Here is a 25,150-nt window from a genome sequence, read left to right on the forward strand (position 1 = left end):
TTATATGAGGGAACAAACTACATAAATTGCTTTATATAATTCATTTTATACAGGAGAATACACTATATATGAATTATTTTATATAGAGTGTGTTCCCAAGCCCACATTCATCTAGAACCTTCGATTGGGACCTGTTTTGGAAATAGGGTCTTTGTAGATGTGTTGAGTTAAGGAGTTTTGAGAAAAAATCATTCTGGGTTTAGAGCAGGAGTTAGACCTAATAGTTAAGGCCATTATCAGAAAGCAAGTGAGTCACAGGACACAGAGATATCCAAGGAGGCCATGTGAAGGAAAAATTGGTGGCAAGAGGGACTACAAGTCAAGGACTGTGGAAGGTGGTATGTAGCTCCATATACCCTTCAAAATCTCCAGGAGAAACCAATTTGCAGTTCCTGGATTTTAAACTTCTGACTTCCAGAATTTTTAGTCTGTACATTTCAGTTGTTTTAAGCCATCAATTTTATAGTCATTTGTTATAACAGTCCTCAGAAAAAAATACATCATAATGTATGCATTTATTAATAGCTGTTGTGTAATACAGGCATAATTCTATGGTGAATTTTGTACATAAAATAAAGAATACTCAAGTTAGATACTTTTTAGCCCCATAGAAGGTCACTTTAAGGGAAGAATAATCGGTTTTCATCTGCCTTCTTCCCAAGATTCTTGGTTTGTTTTATGTGGCACAAGATTCTTGGGACATTCCAGTCTGTAGTTGAATTTCAGGAGCTAGTGACAACCAGGAGGGGGCTACAAAACTTCCAGCAGAGGGTGCCATGGAAATTTTGATTGAGAAAAAGGCTTCACCAAACGATTTTTGACACGTGTCCAGACAAATCCAGGTGTTCCTGGAATTGCTCTTTGTTCATAGGCTTTTGGGTCCATCTTAGAACCTAACATTTGACATCAGTACATCTGGAATGTTACAGTTTGGCAGAGTCTGATGACAAGCAATTCAGAGAATGGGCTTGTGTCTCAGGGACACAACCTTTATGTGACAGAGTAAAGATGATCTCTGAGCCTTGGCAGGAAAGAAGACCTAGACTGCACTGGAGGATCTTGGGCAAGTCATTGAAACGACAGAAATATAATTTTCTACATCTGTTTCATCAATGCATCTGCCTCATTCTTCTCTAAGTTGAGCACTAAATGAGATAATGTATGTGGAAATAGTCTATGAGTTCCCTGGTGCCTTGAAAATTTGGAGTACTTTAGATAACCTTTGGGGAGAAGAACCCACAGTTAATTTTTTACCCCTTAGCACCACCTTGTGTCCAAGCTACTATTCTTGGATTTTAGAGTTCTCAGTCAACGAGGACCAGCTATTAAAGGATTCTCAAGTCTTCTTCCTAATACTGTTCAGTATGAAAACTGAAGAAAAATAAGATGAAACTCTTTGTGTTCCTTTCTACCCCTATTGGACAGTAGACACCTTGGAAAACATGGCAAATGAAAGCCATTCTCAAATCAATCTAATCCATTGGAGTTTTTCCCCTAAAGGTACAAAGAGGGGCCCCCAAAGTTAAGCACATTGCTTAGCTATCAGGTACCAGCTCCCTGGTAATGATGTAATATGGAGACGATAGAGTTTGAGAAAATCATGATCTAATCCATACACCTTGAGTAGAGTCAAACAACAGACTCAGAGAGATCCCAGGAGTACAAATCTGAAGTATGAGGAGTAAAGATGGCTGAGCTAGATAGAAAAGACCTGCTGACAGTCTAATGAGAAGGAATTAACAGAGGAGCAATTGTATACGAAGTTTGTATAAGAAGTTTCTTCCAGATGCCTGCATTGAGATTAAACTGATTGAGATGATACTGAAGGCAGATAAAGTCTGAGTCTTGGGATGATGGCAATAATTATAATCTAGTATAATACTGTTGGAACTCACATTTTCAAGTAGTGGTAAATATGATATAATTTGAGGCAGGAAGAGGGAGTCCCCTGTTTAAGGGATGAAATCAGGGTATTGGCAATAGTAGAAAGAAGCAGAACTAATCACCTTGGATGGGGGAAGGCATGTTATTGCCCAGTGAATGAAGCCATTGGGCTCAGTTTCTGTCAACACCCATGACAGCAAGTGAGATTTAGAGTAAAGAGGGTTGTGACTCATGACTGGCTGTATTTCCCTTACACACAGGATAGACTTGCGGGTACTGGTTGGATGCTATCTATGTTTTCTATACTTCTCCATACTATATATATACTATAGTATATCTATACAAAAAATATAAATTTATATATAATATTTATATATAAAAATATATACTATATCTAGTATAAAGAAGTATAGAAAAGTATAGCATATGCTATCCTTTGAAGTTTTGAGATAAAATGCTATATATTTTATATTTATTTATATTTTATAAATAAATATAAATATTTGTAATATTTATATTTTATAGCATATATATACTATATATAAAATATGCTATAATATAGCATATGCTATACTTTTATATACTATATGTCTATGTTTTCTATACTTTTAGCTGGGAATCGGTGCTCAGGGAGGAGGCATGTCCTTGACTGAAGCATTGGGCTTGACCTTGACCAAGTGGGGAGAAATGCTCCTTTTTTTTACATGATTTATATTTACCTCCTATACTTTGCCTTTGTCTACCCCTAGGATAGGTCCTGCTTTAGAATATAATTGAAGTCTCTTTTTAAGAGCCTTCTCTATTTGCCCCTTTATTAAAAAAAAAAAAGTTGCAAATAGATGTTTTCAGTCATTTAAGCTATGGATTTAGCACAGGAATCTGGAGGCTTGATGTATCCCAGGTGTCGATCATCTGCTTTGTGTATTTCTGTGTCTGTGGAGAAGAACAAGAATGGGACAGCAGGCTAGAGTGGGGGCTGAGGTCATTCTTAGATGGTGGCTGTTTCACTCAACAAAGAAGCAAAGGTCCTAACACTGAGATTATCACCTGTGACCTTCACATATTTGAAAATTAGACCTTTAAGACCACACATTTGGAGGCTTATCACCTTTAACAGTCCCTCCACCTACCTAGTGCTGGTATTTGCCTTAATTTTGTAAGGATTCTGGGTACTTCTGGAGAAATGAAATGTTTGGAATCATGGAAATAAGTAGTGCAGTGGAATGGGTCGGAATCTTTGAGGCAAAGGTCCTTAATGAGGAGAAGGGTTTTCTGCTTATCTCCCTGCAATAGTGCTCTAACTTCGCTAGGACTAGATTCTAAAGTACCACTTAACAGCAAGCTATTTTCTTAAGATTCTTGATAACACCGTTTATATTTCACCATTAATAAATGGAGCCAGGTTCATAGGAACGCTTTTAGAAATAGAAGTATTGGATTTGCTTGTACTTAAAAAAAATCATTTTGTTTGTTGGTTTAGACTTGCTCTTAGTCATTTAAAGTCATTTTTGGAAAGATAGATACCTTCTCTGTCTTCTCTGGTGGTGACAAAGTCAAGAAAACTGACTTCATGTCACCTTTCCTTGCAGCAACTGGAACTTAGTACTTTAACATTCACACTAGTCTTTCTCTGAATATTTCAGCAACTACTCTGATAGACAAGGGTTACTTGGCCTTTAGGAAATCTAAACTTCTCAGATCCAAAGTAGATTCCTGGGTCCCTGGAGGTCCCAAGGAACAGCTCATTCATCCCAGCATCTGGGATGATTAAAATCAACTCGATTCAAATTAGTATCATAAAAACTTGGAGCTTTTACTTCCTTTTCAAGAATCATGCTATTTTTGTTATGGAATATAATCTGAAGGGGGAAAGTCAGTCACTGGGAAGAAATGAGTTGTCTTGAGCTCAATAAAGGAAAAATAAAACTTAATTATTTTTTTTGAATTTGACAAATTTCCAATTTCTTATCCTTTTACTCAAGGAAGAGAAAACTTGGGTTCTAATTACTTAATAGCCAGATGAATGAGAAGGACCATGACAGAATATGATGGGACAGTTTTGTTTTGTTTGTTTATTTTTAAAGTTTTAATTGGCTGAGATTCTGTGGTTTACAGCACAATTAATTGTTGTTTCTCGTGGATATAGTTTCACCCATAATACACTCATCACCAGTGTACTCACCTCTTTCTTCCCAGGATCTCAACACTTTTCACTCTCAAACCCCCTTGGTTCCCAATTCAATTGTGTGGATTAGTTTTCCCATTATATTATCTTTGGAGCTGGTTGCTACCTTGCTGTGTTTAAGTAATGGGATATTTTCAAATAAAAGTCACTGCATGATTTGTGAAGTTTTCAACTCATGAATTTTGATGTGTGGATACTTGTTAACTATATACATTTTTAAAGACATTTTTACTTAAATTGGGGGGAATAATGGCTGTGTTATATACAGGACAAATTGGCAAAAGTGTATTTTATTTTTTAAAAAAAAATTTAATAAAGATTTTTTTAAATATTTATTTAAATTTGGGGGGGTTTGGGCCACACCTGGTGACACTCAGGGGTTACTTCTGGCTATGCACTCAGAAATCGGTCCTGACTCGGGGAACCATATGGGACACCTGGGATCAAACCCAGGTTCGTCCTGGGTCAGCCATGTGCAAGGCAAACACTCTACCACTGTACTATCGCTCCAGTCCTTAAAGATTTTTTTTAAATAAAATACAAGTTAGGCTTTTATGAGAATGACCTTGTTCTATAATTCTCATATGCATATATATGGGAACAGAAACATGCCCCCCGCCCCACACATCTTGCAGTATACCATTCTAGAACTTCAGTCTCTTACCTCTGAAAATCACAGTGGCTCAGTTTCAATCCAGGGTTGCTAGACTGAGAAAATACAAATCCATATCACTTTATCTCCTCTCAGCACCCAGTTCTGAAGTTTCACTCTGGAGTGACATACAGACCACTTCAGTAACAGTGTTGCAAATCACAGTGTCTAAAAGGAAATAAAGAAAGTGGAAAGAGAGAGAGACAGAGACAGAGAGATCGACACAGAGAGAGACAGAGACAGAGAGAATGCCACAGAGGAAGAGGCAGTCAGGGGACAGGGCAAGGGGGAGGTGAAAAAGGAAAGTAGTGGCACTAGTGGCTGGAAATGTGCACTGGTGAATGCTGTTGTACTGTCTATGACTGACAATCATTAACAACTTTGTAGCTGTGGAAAAAACAACTGTATTATGAAGAATCTTGTAAGCCATAGCATTTAAATAAAAGTAATTAAAAGAAAAGAAAATACAAATCCAGAACATTCAAATTTCAGAGAAACTATTTATTTTATGATTTTGGAAGGGCATAGGAGCGCCTAACAATTCCCTGCAAACCTGCCTGGGTAGTTGAATGCCTGAGCTGGGCAATACCTCGGTGCTGCATGGGCCCAGCAATTCTGAATCCCCAGAGCCACACCTGGACAAGCTCAGGGAGCAGACTTGGTGCCTTATAGGTGTAAAGTGTGTACTCTGAGCCACGACTTCTACTCCAAAATCTTATTTTCACATCCCAGGCAGGCACCTCCTACAGGCTTGGATCCATGTGAAGTTCAGGGGTTACTCCTTGAATTCTCTGGGGGAGGAGCCTCTGGCCTTCTAAACCTGGACCTATTTCAAACCCATGGACAGCTGTTATGAGGATGATGATGATTCAGGTTTTAAAAAGTAGTAGCTTGTTGGCCCACTTAAGAACTACTGGATCATAAATATAAAGAACAAGAAAAAAATTAGCAGGATTCTTGGCATCCACAAAGCATTTTAAAAACTAGTTTGTCAGTGTCTCAGTGATCAAATACCATCGACTTTGGAGAGGACTTTGCCTCCAGTGTCTGCACTGAGACTGATCAAGGAGTGAATGTGTGTTTGTTTCCTCTGTCAACTGCTGTAGAATGGGATGAGGGGTGGCTGTGTGTGTGTGTGTGTGACATACAGATAATCAACAGGAAATCACTGGCACATCTGTGCTCCCTGAAATTGACCATGGAAATATTTGCATAATCAGGCAGTTACCTTTGGTGCCCAAATCAGTCCATAGCAAGCAAGAGAAAAATAAAACAGGAGAAAATTTGACTAACTAGGCCCAAGGACTGGAACCCCCTTCCCTGCACCCTGATCCTTGGGTCTTTTGTAAATGAAATGTCAAAGACAACAAAAGGCATCAAGCCCCTTTAATTTTTTTTTATTAAATCCAAGTTTTAATAACAAGCATCCTGCAAGAGGTCCAGGCCATATTTGTCTTATGAAATGCAGCCGTGGCTTCCTTCACTGAGCTCAAACCTGTTCACAGGCCCCAGGCCTGGCCTTGGTCTTGACAGGGAGCAGACAGAGCTTCCAGCTGGGCAAGTCATCCATTCCAGATGCTTCTTCTGAGCAGCCTTCTGACTATGGATGCTGGCTGCTCAGGGAGCAGGTGGTGGGGTAAAGGCAAAGGTAAGCAGAATGCCTTCCAGCTCAAGGAATTTGATCAGGTTCTAGTACAGGGTATTCACACTGGTAGGGAGTCAGGGGTGGGAAGGAAAGTTCCCTCAGCATTGCTGCTCATTCAACTTTGGTATCCACTGTCCCAAAAACCAAGTGCAGCATCATTTCCTTTCCTCCCAGTTGCAAAGGCCAATGAGCCAAATTGTGTTGTTGTCTATTAAATGTGTAAGGACTCACACACTGAGTGGAATTCTAAAGGAGGCTACTTCCATCAAAGGCATGGCCAAGGCCACTGTGCTGCTCATTCCCTTCACTGGGGACCTGCCCTAGAGCCTCAATCTGCATTTAAAAAGGGTTAGAGGGGAAGCAAGAGCAGAGGAGGAAGAAGAGAGAAATAAAGGCAAGAGTCCCCTTGTGTGTCTTGGGATCAAGAAAGAGGGTGTGCATGGTGGGTTCCCTTCACCGGAGCATACTCTCTGCCCTTCCCCCCAGCTCCAGGAGATTTCCCAAAGAAACCAATCTAAGGCATTGACTTAGCCTCAAACATCAACACCTTGAGAAGGAAGTCAGTTCCTTCAATCCCTTCCGTGGGTGCCCTGGGAACAAATTCCCACCTGTTTTCTTCTACCTTCTCTCTGGAGGATGGTTCAGCTGTGTTTGGTTGTTCCCGAGCTTTGGGGACTGACCAGGGACTGCCAAGGTCAGCCATCTTCGGAGGCCAACAGATGGTGAAGGTTAAGTGACAGCTCTGTGGCGGCCTCGTTTGAAGTGATTGGAGATAATTTGTGTTTGGAATCAGAACTTGACCGTTGTCAGAAGGGAAGGAGGTTAATATGGAAACGATTTTACATTAGCCCCCTGGTTCCTGGCCAGCACCCCCCTCCCCACATATTGCTGGCGGTCCTTCCAGGCTGACTTCTTTAATCCTTGCTCCAGGCAATTGGTAAGATTGTCTCTGTGCTCTGGGTGCCTTATTGTTTAGGCTGTGGCTCTTTGGAAAGCCAACAACAGCTTATTAAGGCCAGTGATCATCTCTTGCACTGATGCATTGTGGCTTCCCTCAGCCCAATTAAGGCCATGCATCAGAAACAAGGTCTCGGGGACCTCAGCCTCACTACCTGGACTGTCAGACACTGACTATTTTCTCACTGAGGTTCCCCAGCCCCAACACTAGTGGCCTCCAGGGTACAGAGACCAATATGTCTGCCACCTCCATCTCTAGACAGGAAGAAAATAGCTTCCAAATCCTGGCTGGTGAATGGGAGATACTCTGGGGTGCAGCAGGATTTTGTTGCCTCCTACCTATATTCTTCTGTTTAAGTGTTTTAGTCCTGCCCAAATTCACACTGAAAGCAGAGAAAGCCAGAAAACCCCTGATTGAAAGAAAAAAAAAAAAAACAATAGGCTTAGAAGGTTCTAGAAAAAGAAACCAAGGTGTGGGGTGCATGTAGGTGTCCCCTCTTCCTGCACCCCAAGAAAGCTAGATGTCCTTCCTAGTTCTTCCTCCCCGGGGGTAAGGGGAGACTGTGTGGATATCGCAGAACCTTCTGGTTTTAGCTTGGACCTTCATATCTCTCACTCACAGCTGTGCTATCTGCCTATTGCCAAGTACAAGGAACATGTTGGCAGAGGGAGGGCATGTGGATCGTTTCCTGGCATGTTGGACATTAAGAATCCTGGGCACCTCAGATAAGAATTGGATCTCCCCTATATTCACAAGCTAACACTGTTCCTGAAAGTTTCTCCCAGGTGCTCTGACTCAGGTTGACAGTTGTCTATGGACAGAATTTCTCTTGTCTTCTGATTCAGTGGACTGGAGGAGAGCAAGCTAGTGAGGGTACCCCATCTCTCCCTACACTGGAAACCCCAAAGCAAAGATATTAAAAAAGGCCAAAGAACCCTCAAACATATCTGGCCATGAACAGTGATATGAAAGTGGAAGTTGTATATGACATCCACTAGGATGAAGCCAGAGAAAGGAGGGAAGGTTTAAGGTGGCGCACTCTGTGGGTACAGGAGCAGGTGGCACAGTCAATTGTAGTGTGATGTGTGATTTGTTTGCATCTAGCTTATTAGAGAGCATGTTTCCCCTCACAAACTTAGAGAAAGAAAGGGCGATATTGTGGCGTGTTTCCTGGCTCTTTCTTAACCAGCCAAAGTAAAGAAATGGCTGTGAAACCTTTAGAAGCAATTCAAGTGCCTTGGTGGCTTTCATCAGACACTCTCTGTAAAAAGGAAGAGAGAAAAAAAATTGTTCTATCTTTTTATTTTTCCTTTGCTTTAATCTTATTTGATGATGTCTCAACAGGCTGGGACATGCTTTCTGGATGGCAATTTCACTGCACCATATGTGTCTCTCGCAAGATAGCAGAGTGAGATGAATCTTGGCAGGAAGAGAACTAAACACATCGACAAAGAAAAGAAAAAATTTATTTACTTAACTCCCTGTTGCCTGCAGTCTCCCCCACCCCTCCCTGCTGCCACCACCACCACCCCCCACACTTGGAGGACAGGGAATGTGGTTGTTCAGGCTTCGTTGGTTAGAAATGAGTGGGCGGAAGGCGACCCCCATTCATCACTTTCCATGGTCACTGGCCCTGGTTTTTAGAAAGCCCATATTCAGCATTTCCGAGAGCAGACGAAGAAGCCTGATGCACAGAGAGCAGGAATGGGGTCACCCTGAGATTTTGTGGAAGAACCTGGGATCCTGACATAGAAGCAACAAGAGTCTGTACTGCCTACACCCTAAACTTCCTGATGAACCTGGGATCTACCTTCCATCTAGCCAGGCTGGGGAGCCCCTATCCTAGCTTCCCTCTCATTGTCTTGAACACTAGATGTCCAGTAAATCATCACAAAGAGACTGATGTGGCTTTGACAGGACACTCCAGGAAGTGAAATAAAAAGAAACAAATAGGTGATCAGGAGAGAGAATACTGGAGTGAACTCTTGTTATGGGCATAATGGGGGAATGACCTTTCTATCACAGAGACCAAGTGCAATTCCTCTGAGCAAACCAGATCCTGTCGGATTTAAATAGGGGACTGAGGGATGGGGAGGGATTGAGGTATTGACTGCATGCATTCAAATCAGAGTGGCTAAAATTCCTGATTAAGTGTTGGAACTGTGGACTATGTGTGTCTTTCTCATGTGATGTTTTCTGGCTGTGCTGTCTGGTGACCTTATTGGGACCACTAGTGACCTCTAGTGTCCTCCAGTACAAAGTAGGCAGATTAGAAAACTTTCAAAATGGTCAGAGAGATAGTACAGGAGATAAGACATTTGCCTTGCAAGTGACCCACATTCCTTGAGCACTGTCATGGGTTACTCTCTGAGCCCAGAGCCAGGATTAGCCCCTGAGCACCACTAGGTGTGGCCCTATCCCTCCCCCAATGCACTGAGCTTGAGGTACAAACCAACACTTAAATTGACAAATAAGGCCTCATTTTTATTAGCTAGTTGAGAGCAACAGGAAGCACGATGGCTGATTTTTCCAAACAGGTGACCATGTTTGCAGACATTCATTGGATTGGAGTCACATGTTCATGCTTTATTTTTCTCAGTCGATGAGAATGGGGAGGGGGGGTGCGCCCTGCATTAGTCACTGTGGGATCAGGCAATGTGTTTGTGGCAGTTAGGCACTGCCAGGCTCTTGAAGAATAAAGCTTTTTTTGGAATAGTCAGACTTGAGGTCACCAGTAGAGATTGCAGAGGGAGGAGTAGGTCAGAATAAAGAGTGAAGGTTAGAATTAGCTACCTTCAGATAGGTATGTTGATAGACACTCTATATTCTGAGAATCATACTGTCTAGGGCAGGAAAATTCATTTTTTAAATAATAAAAAGAAATAGAAAAGCAGCCCGACAGACAGTTATCAAATGTTCTTTTGCTGTTGGACACAATGTCTTTCTTCCTTCTTCCCGAGACTCTGGTCCTCAGAGAACAGAGTTCAGAGAAAATTCAATCTTCCAATTCTCAGAAAAAGAGTTAAGATCGGAGGACCCTGTGGAACTCACGCCAGTGCAGTTGTGGCTCCCATGGGAATTCTAATTGCAGTGATAAAGTGAAAATGTAAATGTGGAATTGCAGTTTCTAATTGTTTTAAAAGTCAAGCTGATTTTTTTTTTAATTTAGTGCCTTAGAAATTTACATGTAGCTGAGGAGAGTAAAGATTTCTGAATGAAGCAGCCCAATGAATGTTAGTCAATTTGGATCTTGCAACTAGTTTTTCAATTATTAATGGTATCCTTATTAGGCGTTATAAACAGGTAGAGGATAGAGAAGTCATGTCTTTCTCTTTATTGTACACTTTCTTGGCTTTGCACATTGAAAGGATGAGGTGGGAAAAATTACCGAAAGCAAGAAGTTGGGGGGTGGAGGGGAGGGTTCCTGGCAGTGATGTCATCTCCCTTTGGTATCTCGTCCCACTAAAATCTCTAGATCGCCCTATTATAAATACCAGATCAATGCAATTTATTTCTTGAGTTAGCTGTCTATTTGGATGAGATGAGTAAAAGATGTGTGACCATAAATACACACACACACCACACACTCTCACATTTGGCCACAGATACATCTGTCTTGGGGTTCATTATGTCTTCTTAACATATAACATCAGATACAATTAGCAAATAGTGATGATAATTGTGTATACACACACATACAGTGCATTGAGCGAAATGCATCACTGCAACTCAACCAAAAGACAAAAAAAAATGGGATAAACCCTCTTAAATGGTTGAGCAACTCTGAACCCACAAACATCTTATTTCTGTGCTCCGGGCTTGGATAAGGCAGGGCATGTGCATGGGATAGTTCTTTCTCTGGAATGCAACCGTCTTTGAACCCTTATGAAAATGGGATGTCAGTCTACATGCTTGGATCAACGAACTCCTTTTTAGAAAATAATCCTGACACTTGGCCAGCTCTAAGCAGCTAAACTGCGCCAGGAGACAAAGCATATGAACTCTGGGCCAGTGTCTCAGATTTGACTTCTATGAGTAGACAATGACAGCGTGGACCACACCACCACACAGACATACACACATACACACACACACACACAAACAACACAGACACACAGACAACACAGACACACAGACAACACACACACACATACACACACACTGCCCACAGTTAGTTTCTTATCAGAAAGGTAGTTAATCATTCTATAAATGCATGATCCATTTCATTTTATTTCTACCTTAAGCCTAAACAGATGCATAATTTTGACTAAATTATTAAACACTGGCACCAACTTTATTATTATTATTATTATTATTATTATTATTATTATTATTATTATTGGCTAATTGTGTACTTGAGCTCAAAAAAGAGACAGTTGCTTCTATAGAATACTTTTATTGGTGGTGGGGAAGGTGGGGGATACTGAAGAAATCCCCTCTCATTTTCCCTTCTAATGCAATATCAGTTAATTCTCAAGAGGAATCCAGACAAGGTGTTAAAACTAGGATAAAAGCATTGTAATACCAGAAAATCTGCTCTGTCAAACCCCTGGCCGCTTTGCTGGTGGGGAAGCAGAAAAAGTAAACAGTAGCGATCTCTTGTGTAACAAAGATTTAGATATAATTTGTTTAAATAGTAGCAATAATGATTATTAATTCCCTCTCTGAATGTTAACAAAGACCTGCTTTTTTGTTAGTTTGTGCTTTCGATTCATTTTCAAGCTGAAGTTTGTTTTAGGCAAATGCTCCCATTGATGGGAAATGCAATTAGCTGTAGCGTTTGCAGTCCACACACACACCCCACCCCAATATTGCTGGAGCTTGGTATAGAACATAAAAGGATTCTCCTCCAGTAGCCTGAATGGCCGTCACAGCAGAGAGTTCTTGTTGAATTCTTTTCTCCACTTCCCTGGGAAACAATAAGGAATTCTTTTTGTTCTTTGCCACAGAAGGTATAACAAATGGATTTCAAAATACCTGCGCTGTATCAGCAGCGCTTTAGAAGAAAGAGCAAAATCAAAGGGGAAATAAAAATTACAAAATGGTGGTGCCTGACCACTTTCTCCACCATTCGGGTGAGACCTCATTGTTAGAAAATTCTGTGGAGGATCACGGGAGCAGGCTTGGCTCCCCTGGCGATCATCCCAGTAACCTTTCTTGTAGTCTGATTTGATCCTGTTGGGTGAGAAAGAGGGGGAAGACTCGATCTGGGGTGGGAGGATCTGCTGGTAGTGAGCCCTTACAGCCCTCAAGGAACCCCAGCCTGGAGGCCTGTTGTCAGCCTGGGCAGACTTAAGGTCTGGTCCAGCTTGTCCTGTCAAGTTTATCGTCCTCTCCATCAAAGGGTCTAATGGTCAGCAGAGGGGGTTAAATGTGTCCCCCGTGACCTGACATTAACGGAGTGGACTGGTTTAAGTGTTACTGAGGGTGTCTCAGAATGCTTTGGACGCCAATACCCGTTTCCCTCAATAAGCCGTCATTTGGGTCATGGCTCAATACAGCTTTGCACTGACATGGCCCAGCCCCAAAGTGCTCCCGGGGGGCCCGGCCTCACCTCAGAGACCAGCAGACAGCCTGGCTGATCAATGACCTCCGACAACAGGGACGCAATCACCTTTCCCCTCACCCTCCACCTCTCCACACCTCCCGCCCCTGGGCCCCTCCAACCCGCTTGAAAATGATAAAGATAAATTGTTTTATCTAAACAGGGCGTCTGACACTGAGAAAAGACAGGAGGAGTGGGGAGAACCGCCCCGTTTGTCAGGAGTCTTAGATTCTCGCTTTTTGCTGCTCATGTAATTTTGATGGGGGGGGAAGCAGTCTGTATATCAAATGTACAGCTCGCCTGAACAACAACAACAAAAAGCCTGGAGTGATGGAGAATATTTTCTGCTCGGATTTCATCTGCCCTATAAACATCAGCTTTGTAGGTATTCAGGAGACACCGGGCATTCTGTGTTTGGGTTAAGATTTTCACTAAACCATATGCATAGGAAATACATTTAAATTATAAGGTTTCTTAAAAAGCAGAGTATTTTTCCAACAGAAACCAACAACATAATACTGATGTGAGGGATCTTTAGAAAAGGCTTGAGAAATACTTTCAAAAAGAAGATTCCCTGCCGAGTTCTGAAATAACCATTTAAACCATTTTTACAGTCCTGTTTGTGTTTGAAACAAAACTAAAAACAAAAAAAAAAAGAAAAATCAGAAGCACGTCTATTTTGTTATGATGACTCCTATTTGTTCATGAGGTTAAAAATAAATGCAAATCCTTAATCATTCCCAAGTAAAAATTGCAATGTGTTTAAAAAAAATATATATATATATGGAAACTATTTTAAAAGTATTTGGAATAAGTGGATTAAAATGTTGAAGAACTATGGTTCAATTTACTAAAGATAATGCCATTTTTCATATTGATTTTAATGTAATTTTTTGGTAAAATAATTTTAGAATCATTTTTCTTTAGGCAGCAGAGGACAAAGCCTTTTTATTAGATCCAGAGGTAAACTATTCATCTAGGAGCATGATTACTTCTGAAGATTTAAAAGAGAAAAGAAAATGTATATTAGAAGAAAATCTCATTTCAAAGTGTCACCTTTGGAATCATGCCTAAAATATCCCTGTTGTCATTTCTGAGAAGTAACTAACATTTGATACACAAGTTTTAAATATAATTTTTTATTGAGGTAGCTTGGGTTTACAACTTGATATTATTTTATACATATGTTTTTTTAAACAAAAACTTGTTTTCATCTTCTGGCTGCTGAGAGATGTCGTGCCTCAAAATTTTTTCACTTGCTAAAGCAAACTGGGAAGGTAAATCAATGGGATAAGAGTCAAGTAGTTTATTTTTGATAAATAATTATCATTTACTACAGCTTTTTATCATGTGATGTCCAATTTGTTTAAATAGCCATTCAAAAGCACATTTTATTCACGTCATTATGTAAGTTATCTTTCTCTCTTGGCTTTATTAATCTTTTTTCTTCCTATTTTGTTTATACCTCCTAGTAGAGTGGAGTGAATCTATTATGTACACAACATTTCAGTTTGTTATTTCAGAAATCGTTTATACTATTAGTTGCTTAAAGATGGTGTTTAGAAAATGTCCATATTTATGAGGGTTATTTATAATGAGAGATTGAAGTATATTTTAGTCTTTGTCGAGGAGCATTAACAACAGATTAGCGTCTTCCTTGCTGGAAACACAAATATTTATTATAGAATTGCACTTTAAAGAAAAAAAAAAGGCTAAACATCCAAAAGTGTCCAGAGTCAAGCTTAACAAATTTAAAAGCAATGAAATGAAAACCCAGTAAAGCACAAAAGGTCTATTTAGAATTTTGTGAAAAGCTGTTTCAAGAACTAAAGGAGACAAGAACAGTGTCTCAGTATTTGGTTTATTAGGTCCAATGCTCATCTTCAAAGGAATATCACAGCCGTGTGGCATTTAAGGACTTAGAGGAATTCTGAGAATTTGAGTGCTTTTTTGCCAAAAAGGATTCTGTATACACTTTAGCCATGAAAACTGATTTAGGACATGTTACTCACTCTTTATCCCTAACTATATTTTTACAGTTAAGAGAGCTACCAAATTATCCATCGACCAAGGCAGGGAAAAAAAATATTCGAGACCTAAGCAAAAATGATTCATCTTAGCAAAAGAAAAGCCAGACCTTCTGTTTCTGAGGAACACAAGCCAGAGGAACTGTTCCTTGGACCCCACGTGAATTGTAAAATTGCAAGATTTCAGATGCTAACACAGTGTTTGGGGAAATTTTTAGTGCTGGAGTGACAAATACTTGTAAATGGCTTTGGAGAAAACTTTGGGTGTTACCCATGTTCCAAAGTTCCCCAGAAATCAAAGAAACCGTATTTCTGCTGCCCTTCAGAACATCAGAGGCTACCAGAATGTGGGGTCGATGCTTGAGAATTGCTTGTGGAAATCACAGAGTGAAGAGTGAGCTAGGACCTACCACAGGTCTGACTGGGTTAGTTTCCTCCCATGATGTGTGTCTGTCTAATTCAGATCTAAATTTTGTGCTCTCTATCAAGTGCTCAGGGAAGAATTGCCCAAAGGGAGATACATTCTGGAATCCACCCCTACTGTCTCAAGTTCACCACCAAGGGCTCTCTCTCCCCTGCCTGGCTTATGCCTTTCCAGGGTGTCACACCCAGGGTATGGGTTAGGGGAAAACATAGCAGAGCTCACCTACCCCCCCCCCCCGGATTTGATGAGAGGTTTTCTCATCCCTAAACCTAAAGGAATAAAGCCAGAGATGAAAGTTTTAAGAGAGGACCTGACAGAAAGCAAGTCTGAACTTTGAACAAAAGGAACGAAGTAGGATTTCGTTGAAATCAGAGGATGACTTTCTTATTATTCACTTTGAGTGTGCAGAAAGACATTGCACCTCTTTTCTTTCTCTCTTCCTTTCTTTTATTCTTTCTAGTTTGAATCTCCAATCACCGGCCAGTACGAGGCTTGGATTGTCCACATAAAACCAGAGCAGTCCTAGGCCTCTGTGTAGGCAGAGAGGAAAGAGGGAGTATGTACCCCAGCTCCAAAGATCAATGAATTTCTTACACAAAGAACACTCCCATGTACCCCCCAATATGACCAATAGGACAGAAAGGCTTTTTTTTTTTTTTAAATCATCATTGCACTACAAGAAAAGGATTCTCTCAAGAGGACGCTCTTGCTCCGGCGGCACGGGGTGTCTGAGGACTATAAAACGCGGTTATAGTCTCTGCATCTACATTAACAATGGGGGCAGGGGCAGGGGGTGGGTCCAAGGGGCCTGGAATGACAGAATGAGGGACACACAATAGGATGGCCATGACTCTGAGCAAATAAATAAAACATGGGACTCGCGGTCTCGGCTTTACTGCCCTCCCCCCCTCAACTGTGATTAAATTTGCTGTGGTCATTTCCCAAATGTCTGCCTGATTTAAAAAAAAAAAAAGAACAGCAGCAGCCAGAACTTCTCCTTACCCCTGACATAGGGCTGGGACCCTTCCTGGCCCTGGCCGGCCCTGTTTCTGATGGTTACTGAACTAGTGCACTCTTTCTAATAGTGAATATGGTCCGTTCTCTGAATGTTGTCCTCTCAGCCTTCTGCAAAAAATAAAAAAAGAATACCCTACCCACCCTACAATGCCAGTTCTGCCCTCTAAATAGACAGCTTCCCAACTCCCACCAGCAGTGCACCAGACCCAAGGCCCCTGGGCTCAGTTATGGGATTTTTCCTACCCCTTCCAACAGCCACCAACACAGCTCCCAGGCCCCCTAGAGAAGGCACAGGGGGGTGACACGTCATACATTTTAATAAATCGAGGGGGGGGGATGATTTGGGCTCTGTCGCCCTGTTCTTTAGTCAGATAGAAAGGTGAGGTTATGGGGGGGGGTGGATTTGAGAGGGGTGGGAGGGGGACGAATTTAATATTGCAAGAGATAATAGCCACTATGTTAATATCCGGGATTTTCAATGTACCATAAGTACATTTTGTTTTTCCTTTTAGCACGATTTATAATTAAAGATTTTAATCTGGCTTCACATTGAGTTAATAAGCCCTTTGATTGATTAGGATTCATAAAATTGCCATTTCCCGCTGATGCTTTGTGTTTCTGGGGATGTTCTTTTGAAAAGCTGGGTTAAGGTGGAAGGGAAGCTGCCATTGTTTAGGCTGAGCTTGGCCAATTCTGGGAACTCGGAACTGCTTTATTCAGAGTTTGTCCCCGGCAATATCTTGTTGTTCAGCCAAATGAATGCAGATAGGATCTGCTGGGCTGCAGTTTAGCCATGTCGAGGGGAAAACTTTTTCTTTCATGATTTCAGCAGGTGTTCTGTACAATTTCTGTCTCTGTTGCCTGAACTGTTCTGGGGCTCAAAAAAATAAAATAAAATAAAAATAAAAACCAGGATAAGACAGCATCAAACGGATGAATAGAGTGTTACAAACTGTTTCCAAGAGAAAAGAGAGAGATGGGGGAGGGCAGCTGTGTGTGGTTGTTGGGTGGGGGCCTATGCCCAAATCCAGAAAATAGGAGTTTGTTGGTGGGAGGTGGAGGGAAGAAGCTCCTTTGATTTTTTTTTTTTCCTTTTAAAAAATTCTACTTCAGAGGTTGGGCGACCAATAAATTATCCTTTTGCATTAATGGCCAATACTGCAAGATGTGTTTTCCTTCAGCTAAAGGGATGTCTTAGAAATGTAAACACAAATGAATAAATAAGAGAGAGACCCCCAGAAAGTGGGGTGGGGGTGGAGAGAAACGAAAGCCTTGGGTGTGCTGCGGTTGTTGATCAAGAGAAAATATACATCCTGTCACCCCCCTCCCTCCACGAGGAAGCCCAAATTCAGAGCAACATCCAGAAGCCACGATAAATTTCTGCGAAGGAAGAAAGAATAAAATGTGCGCTCGAGAGCCATTGATTTGAAAGGTCCCATCAGAGTCCCTTGTCCTCAGCTCATTGTGCCCTGCATGTCGGGGCCAACAGCCTGTACAAGAGAACCCACCCCCCTGATTTTTAACTGGAGAGAAGAAAAAAAAAAAAAACACTGACTCTCTTTGGCTTCCAAAGGCCCTCACTGTGGGGCCTGCGCAGAGCTGGTTCCCTTTGTGTGGCTTGTTCTGAAGGGACCTGCTATTGTTAAATCTGGCCTCTTGGAAAAGCAGGCGGGCTGCGGGCCTGGGGCCGAGGCTCTTCAGAGAACCCTCGACATGTGGATTTGCCATCGATATGGCCTCTCCTGCCCTCCCACCCACCTCCCCTTTTCTTGGCATCACTGGCATTTTAACCACCGTTTATTATTACCTTCTGGATGAACGGCCCGCAAGGCAAACTTGGGGAGGCTGGAGGAAAAATATGAGGGGTCAGTAAAAGGATCTTAATCCACAGGAAGTGGCCATGAAGTCTTCCACTAGTGGGGTGGGGTCGAGCTACCCCAGGGTTGCCCTTTCTCCCACCTTTCCCTGGGGCTGCCCTGGCTATGGTCCTGAATCCGTTCTCAGTGCCAGTGTCGCTCTGGACTTCTCTGCTCGTCCGGAGCCCACTCCCACCCCCATCTTTGTCAGCCCAGAATCTAACCCCTGCCCACCTGGCTTTCTTCTTGGACCATAAAGGAGTGAACCCCACATAGCAGAGGAAAGTTTTCCATGGAAGCGGGAACCAGGCTTGGTTTTCCAAATAGATACAGAAGGGAAGCTGCCCCCTCCCACAGGACACCCTGCACCAGCCCTGGTGGGGAGTTTTAAAACATGACTAAGGAAGAAAATTAACCTGAATGTAGGAGCCCTTCCCTCTCCTTCCAAACCGAGGGGGCCCTGATGCAGTCTCTCTCTCTCTGTCTCTCTGTCTGTCTGTCTGTCTGTCTGTCTGTCTGTCTCTCTCTCTCTCTCTCTCTCTCACACACACACACACACACACACACACACACAAACACACACACACAAGGGAACAAAACCCATCAGGCACACATGTGACAATGTAAAAATCAAATACATTTCAAGCCACTCTCCCCCCACACACCCCTGGCTTTTCCCCTCTTCCAAGGCCTGGACCCTGACAGCAGAGGAGTAATTCTGCGGCTCAATGTCTTACATCAGCTGAAGGTACCTCTGAATGAATGTCAGCTCCTTTTACCTTAGTGCCTCCGATCGATGCTTCATTAGGGCCCAATTGTCTTTTGCCCATGCAACCTTGAAAACAGTACCTTTAATTACCGTAGAGGAAGTCAGGGACCCTTTTTCCTCTCCCTCAGCCCCAATACCTGCTCCCTCTCCTTCTCTCTTCCTATCTCCTCCCCCCTATCTTCACTGGACCAGAGGGCTGGGAAGTGAGGGTGAGTAAAAGGGGTCATGCACACTTATTCAAGATCAACATGAAGACCACTTTAGTCCTGGAGAGAATAGGAAGAATCTAAGGGGGTCAGGACATAAAAAAAAGAAAGAAATGGGAGCCCTGAGGTGAGAGGGCAGGGTTCAAGTCCAGCCCCCGGATCTACTGAAGGGGTTCATCAGCAGATGGCCACTTCACTTTCCCACCAATTGTCTGTAGAGATTTTCATCTGTTTTTCTGATCAGAGCTTCCTAAATGCCCCTGAGCCATGAGGTCACTGATCCCAGAGGGTTCCAGATGGGCTTTGGGCAGGTCACAGGGGAAAGGGGACTTGTTGGCTGAATATTTTGAAGGGATTGGGAGGACCCGGACAAGGAACAGCTCCATCTAATCCTTCCCGTGGAAACCAAAGGCATTGCAAATAATTGTCGGCCTGACAAGTTGAGGACAAGGAAGAAAGTGCATAAATAATCATATTTGTTATGCACTATTAAAAATTCAGAAAGATTTTAAATTCACGTGATAATCTGGTCATCCTGAGGGATAGGCTTGTATTTAATAGCCAGGTAGTTTTACCTATTCAATTATGATGAGAAATATTCTAATGAAGCCATAAAGCTCAGCCGAGGAATATTAATCGCTTGCGTCTCCCATGCACACTCTACATTGGAAAACATACCTGCCTAGGCTCAGTTTTCCTTCACATGATAATTCAGCAACTCCACCCTGGGAAACCTTCTTCTTCCCAAGGTCCCCAGGCACCGGAAATAGATGGCTAAAAACTACAAAGCTCATCTGATCTGCTCTCCAGTGCTGATATTGCTTCCCAAGCACAGATCAGGGGTCAAGAAGGCAGCCCCCCCCCCAATTTATACAACAGAGTGAATTCACGCTTCCCTCCCCTTCACTCTTTTTCCACAGGCCCCCATGTGTATGGGAGAAAACAGGCAATAGAAGAGAAGGTCTAGCTAAAATAGGGGGTCCCTGTTCCCTTTGAATTCCAAACCAGCCAGGCACTTCCTATCTAAGCATTCTAAGTAATCCCTGTGTCTTACATGAGATACACTTATCGAAGAAAGTAAAAAGGAAGAAGTATTTATGGATCTAAATTGCAAATTGTAATGGGTATTTTATGTGTGAAGGTTTTTCTGGCTTGTATTGTCTGGCAGCCCTGTGCAAATTCTTCTCAAACTCTTCTTTTCTAAATGGGGAGCAATGGGTGGGTTAGAAAGTTGCTAACCCCCAGATAAGCACACACACCCTAACTATCTTAAGGGACAGTTGTGTCAGCCTAGACTTTGTTGGGACAAATATACAAGCCCTAGGTTCAGAAGACAGCCATAAGCCTTCTCACACTCTAGATGACAGGAAATACGGGTTGTACACATGGCTCTTGTCTCTATGCTCTGCATGAGTGATGTCCTTCCTGGTGATCCAACACTAATAACACTCCAAATCAGAAAACAGGACAAGGAAGGCAGGAGATAAAGCATTTAGAATGTGCCTTGTGATCATGGCTGTCCTATAAGCCATCTTTGTGCTCAATGTCCCATATTCAGAAAGTGGAGTGATGGGACATAGGGGCAGTGACAAGTTCCAGTCCCCAGCAGCCAGAGTCCTAGCCTTTGCTTTCAGCTTGGGGGTCAGAAGGCTTTTACTTTTATTTCATCTGCCAAGTATGCAAAATAATTTGATGGCCAGTATGTGTTTCTATGTGTTTGGAACTGTTTGGGGTGCATGCCAAATGACATCAGAGTTGGCTGGGCCCCACTCTGAGTGTTCATGAGGAGAGACCCAGGTGGCTGGTAGAGAGGCCACCTGGCCAACCCAAGACCAGGGGAACCCCAAACCCATGCTGTGAAGGCTACCTCCAAGGCTATACCCACTTCCAATTCTGCTGGGAGTAAGCATGCATTATTTGGGGGTAAAGCTAGAATCCTTATGACCAATAAGTCTCTTCCTTGCCCCTGATACTTTTTTAAGAGGGGGAAATCAATAAATAAATTCTTCAAGAAATAAGTGAGTGTGCCGCTTCTTGGGAAAATAACTAGCCTCACTTGAGCCCTGCTCTGATAGACGATTTAATCCTCTTTCTCTGACCAGAGCGCACCACAGTCTTAGAAAATTTTGGTAAGATAGAAATGGAGCATTTGAGAATTTTTAATGGGGGGAGGCATGGGGAGAGGGCGTGGGGCTTAGAGATTCCTGAAGCAAAATAGGTTTTATCTTCTTTATGGGGTTTCTTATTTGTGCAATAAACATTTTCTCTGAAAGAAGATTACCAAAGTGAGTTTATATTTTTTAATTCCATATTTCAAGAGCTCCTGTGTTCTGTCCCATTCGGACTCATGGGAATGGGGAGGGGTTCAGTTACCCCCCAAAGAATGCAAAAAACACTGTTGGAGGGGTTTGGAAACTTGTTTCCTCAGATCTGAGAACATGAAGCCAGTGATGAGTGTGTGTGTGTGGGGGGGGGGGGTTTGAGGAGAAAGCCATTTTGTTGCAATATAATGTGTTTATATGTACCAACTAGGCCTACACTCCCAGATCGCTATGTCCTCAGAGGAGGCAGAGATGGGTAGGAGGAGCAGAGCTCCACCTGGTTAACATCCGAGCTACAAGGAAGGCTATAGAGCCTTGCTCTGTGAACTATCATGGAGGGGCGCCATGACCTGCTCTGTGGATCCCTCCCTTCCTCTGAGAAAGGTGCTTGCAGAGAGGAATAGCGGCTATACACACACACACACACACACACACACACACACACACACACACACACACACACACACACACACACACACATATACTGGGCGTCCAAAAGCAATTTCTTGCTGCAGTGAGTTTAATGTATGCAGTAACCTTCTGTTTACTTGAGTATTATGTGCTACAAACACTTGGCGTGAGAGTCTAGCAAAACCCAGCCTAGGTGCTCCGCTCTTTGCATCGTGATCCCAGACCCTCCTTGGCAGTGGGCAGAGGGGGAGGCGAGGCGGCTTCTCTTTACTGCTCAGCATCAAATCAGGTCAGGGACGCTGCCTGTGCTCCCTTCTCCTTTCATTGTCCGTGTTCTCGAGGAAACCTATAAAAGTTCCCTCTTTTGATATCTTGACCCACGGTGTTGCTCGCCTGCTGCTTTGTGGTTCAGAGATTTAAAGAAATAGACCAGGAAAAGGAGTGAGAGGGAGAGTTTGCCTTAGGTGATAAACAGCAGTAGAAGGCCAGAGGCCTTAGAAAAGAGAAGAGACACGAGAAGTGGGGGTGGGGGTGGGGTGGTGGAGCAGGAGAGGATGGGGAGCAGAAGCCGCAGGAGCAACTAGGGAGTTTGGAAATGTTCTGGGGGAAGGTGGGAGAGACTCTGGGGTGGGGGCGAGGAGACTGTACGAAGAGGTGGGGGTTCACAGTGGGAGTTTCAGATCAAACACACTGTATAGACGTTCATATATTATTTTTGCACCCTTGCTGGATGCAGAGATAGGGCACAGGCAGATGCCGTTTGGGTCTACAGTCCACAGGGCTACATGAGAAACTCATGTAAGGGGCTGGAGCAATAGTAGAGGGTAGGGTGTTTGCCTTGCACACTGGGCTGACCTTAGTTCAATCCCTGGCATCCCATAGGGTGTCGTTGCTCATCACCCAGCCTGCCAGGAGTAATTTCTGAGCAAAGAACCATGAGTAGCCCCTGACTGCTGCGGGGTGTGTCCCCACAAAATAAAAAAAAAATACATATAGGGATCCACAGATCCCCAGTGTCTGACTCTGCCAGTTTTCAAAGATATACCCCCTCCCCCCCAGAGAGAGAAAGCAAATAAACAAAATCCCCAAACTGTGAAATAATGTAGATTATTGGCTTGGTTTGTCAGTGGGAACTTGACCTTCTCTGTGGTGCTTCCTCCCACCCCTTTCTCCCCCAAGCAGACCTTACCTGGGCAGACCTTACTTTCTTGGGCTGAACCTCTGCTTCAGCCCCAACTTGGCTGTGACCCAGCTATTGCTTCCATTAAGACTCTCTGGACTTTGGATTTGGTGAATGCCTTTAGTTTAGGACCTCCTAAGCTCCTTAGCTTGCACTATACAACTACCCAAGACAGTGGGGCTCCTGGAAAACCAAACCAAAAAGTGACTGGACTTAGGGACATTGTTGGGTATTTGTTTTCTGATCAGGGAGGCCAGACCTCTTTGGGTTATTAAGGGATAATTATAATAATACCTTAATATCTCTCCTAAAAGTAACCTGAAACTTAGTTCCCAAGAGTTTTCTATGCTAATTAGTACTACCTCACATCTTCCAAAATGGTCATTTCAAAGTAAGCAATATACTTATATTTTTAATATAATAGAAAAATAAATGGTAATGCCATAAGTTTTAGAGTAAGGATCTCATGTGCTTTTGAATAAGAATGCCTTTCATTTTGGAACAAGAATGATAATACAACATATTATTTTATCCCATACTACAATTTTTCCCAGCTGCTTTGTTGGGGGTAAGTCTGGATAGCAGATGTGGGGTTCTAAGAGGTCAGCAGGTCAGACCTGGTGTGGCCAGAAATAGGACAGTGGGGACTGTAACGAGTAGGACCACTTAAGTAGGAGATGGTGCCCTTGGAGCTTTGCTCTGCTCTCTGATGTCTCGTCCATGGATTCTGCAAGGGAAGTTTGGGTTGTTTCCTGGGCCATTTCAGGGTGAGAAGATGTTCCATGTGAGTATGGATGCCAGGATTTCTGGGGTATATCCATGAGTACTTCTTAGAGGATCTTGGAGTTAGGACTCAAGGACAGAGTGATTTATTCCTTGTTTGTGGACTTGGGCTAAGACTCAGTCCCATTTTCTTCTGGTTTGTTTGTTTATTTGTTTTGCCAAACCTGTGACAGCCAACAGAAGAAACCTGAGAAGAACTGACACAAGATTTATTTATTTAATTTCATTGAGCCAGTGAATAAATAATAAAACAGTCTTTGCTACATGGGGGGGGTGGACATGGTCCACACTAAGTATGCTCTCCTGGGATCCCTTGGTGAGTCCCTTCTTTTATGCAGAAATATAGCCAGAGCCATACCAAGAAAATGTGTGAACATCTGGAGAATGTTGATTTCAACATGGCCTTTTCAGAGCTAGATGACTCAGGTCTGAGAGACACTTGCCTTGCCTCCACCAGGACCCAGTTCGATCCCCAGTGCTGATCCTCACCTCCAGCTCCAACAAGGGTATCGTGCTTGAGGTTCATGATGATGTTACATCAGCCTGAGCAGCAGAGCACCACTGCTCTCTAGCATTCAACCTGCCAGTCAACAGAGGTCAAGCCTCACCAGAAGAGACACTGAGCACTGTTTTGTGAGCACTGCTGACCCTCCAAAGTTGAAAAGTAACAGTGGCTTTATAAATGCCATATCAGACATTTTGAGACTGTAGATTCAACCTCTTCCTTCATACCTGAATATCTATTGGATTTCAATAAAACCAAGCCTCTAAATCAGCTTTGGTCCCTTCTCAGATCTATTTTGCCCATACAAATGAGAGAAGACTATTGAAATGGATACCAACAACTTAATTTCATGGGGTTCTTTTTATGACCTCATTCCTCACAAGGGTATCCCTCAAGCACCCCCTCTCATGGGATTCTTTATGTGGGGTTGAGTAACCCAGTCTTGGAGTTGGGCATGGCATCTCAAGCACCCCCTCTCATGGGATTCCTTATGTGGGGCTGAGTAACCCAGTCTTGGAGTTGGGCATGACATGGTGTTTGAGAATCCTCAGACTTTACCACGAGACTTCGGTATCTGTAGGTCTTAGGAGTCAAGACCCCCTTAACACATTAAAGCATGCATGTAGAGCTGAGGCTAAATTGCAATGACACACTCCATCACTTCGTGCTCTCCTCTCTGAGGGCTGGAGATAGTGTTGGTGAGGCAACACTCTAGCTGTCTGCTGCTGAATTTTTGAAAATAAACATCAACTGGCTCTGAGCGTGGAGCTCCCTGCTGAAGG

Source organism: Suncus etruscus, chromosome 14 (assembly GCF_024139225.1).
Source record: "Suncus etruscus isolate mSunEtr1 chromosome 14, mSunEtr1.pri.cur, whole genome shotgun sequence".
NCBI classification, from domain to species: Eukaryota; Metazoa; Chordata; class Mammalia; order Eulipotyphla; family Soricidae; genus Suncus; species Suncus etruscus.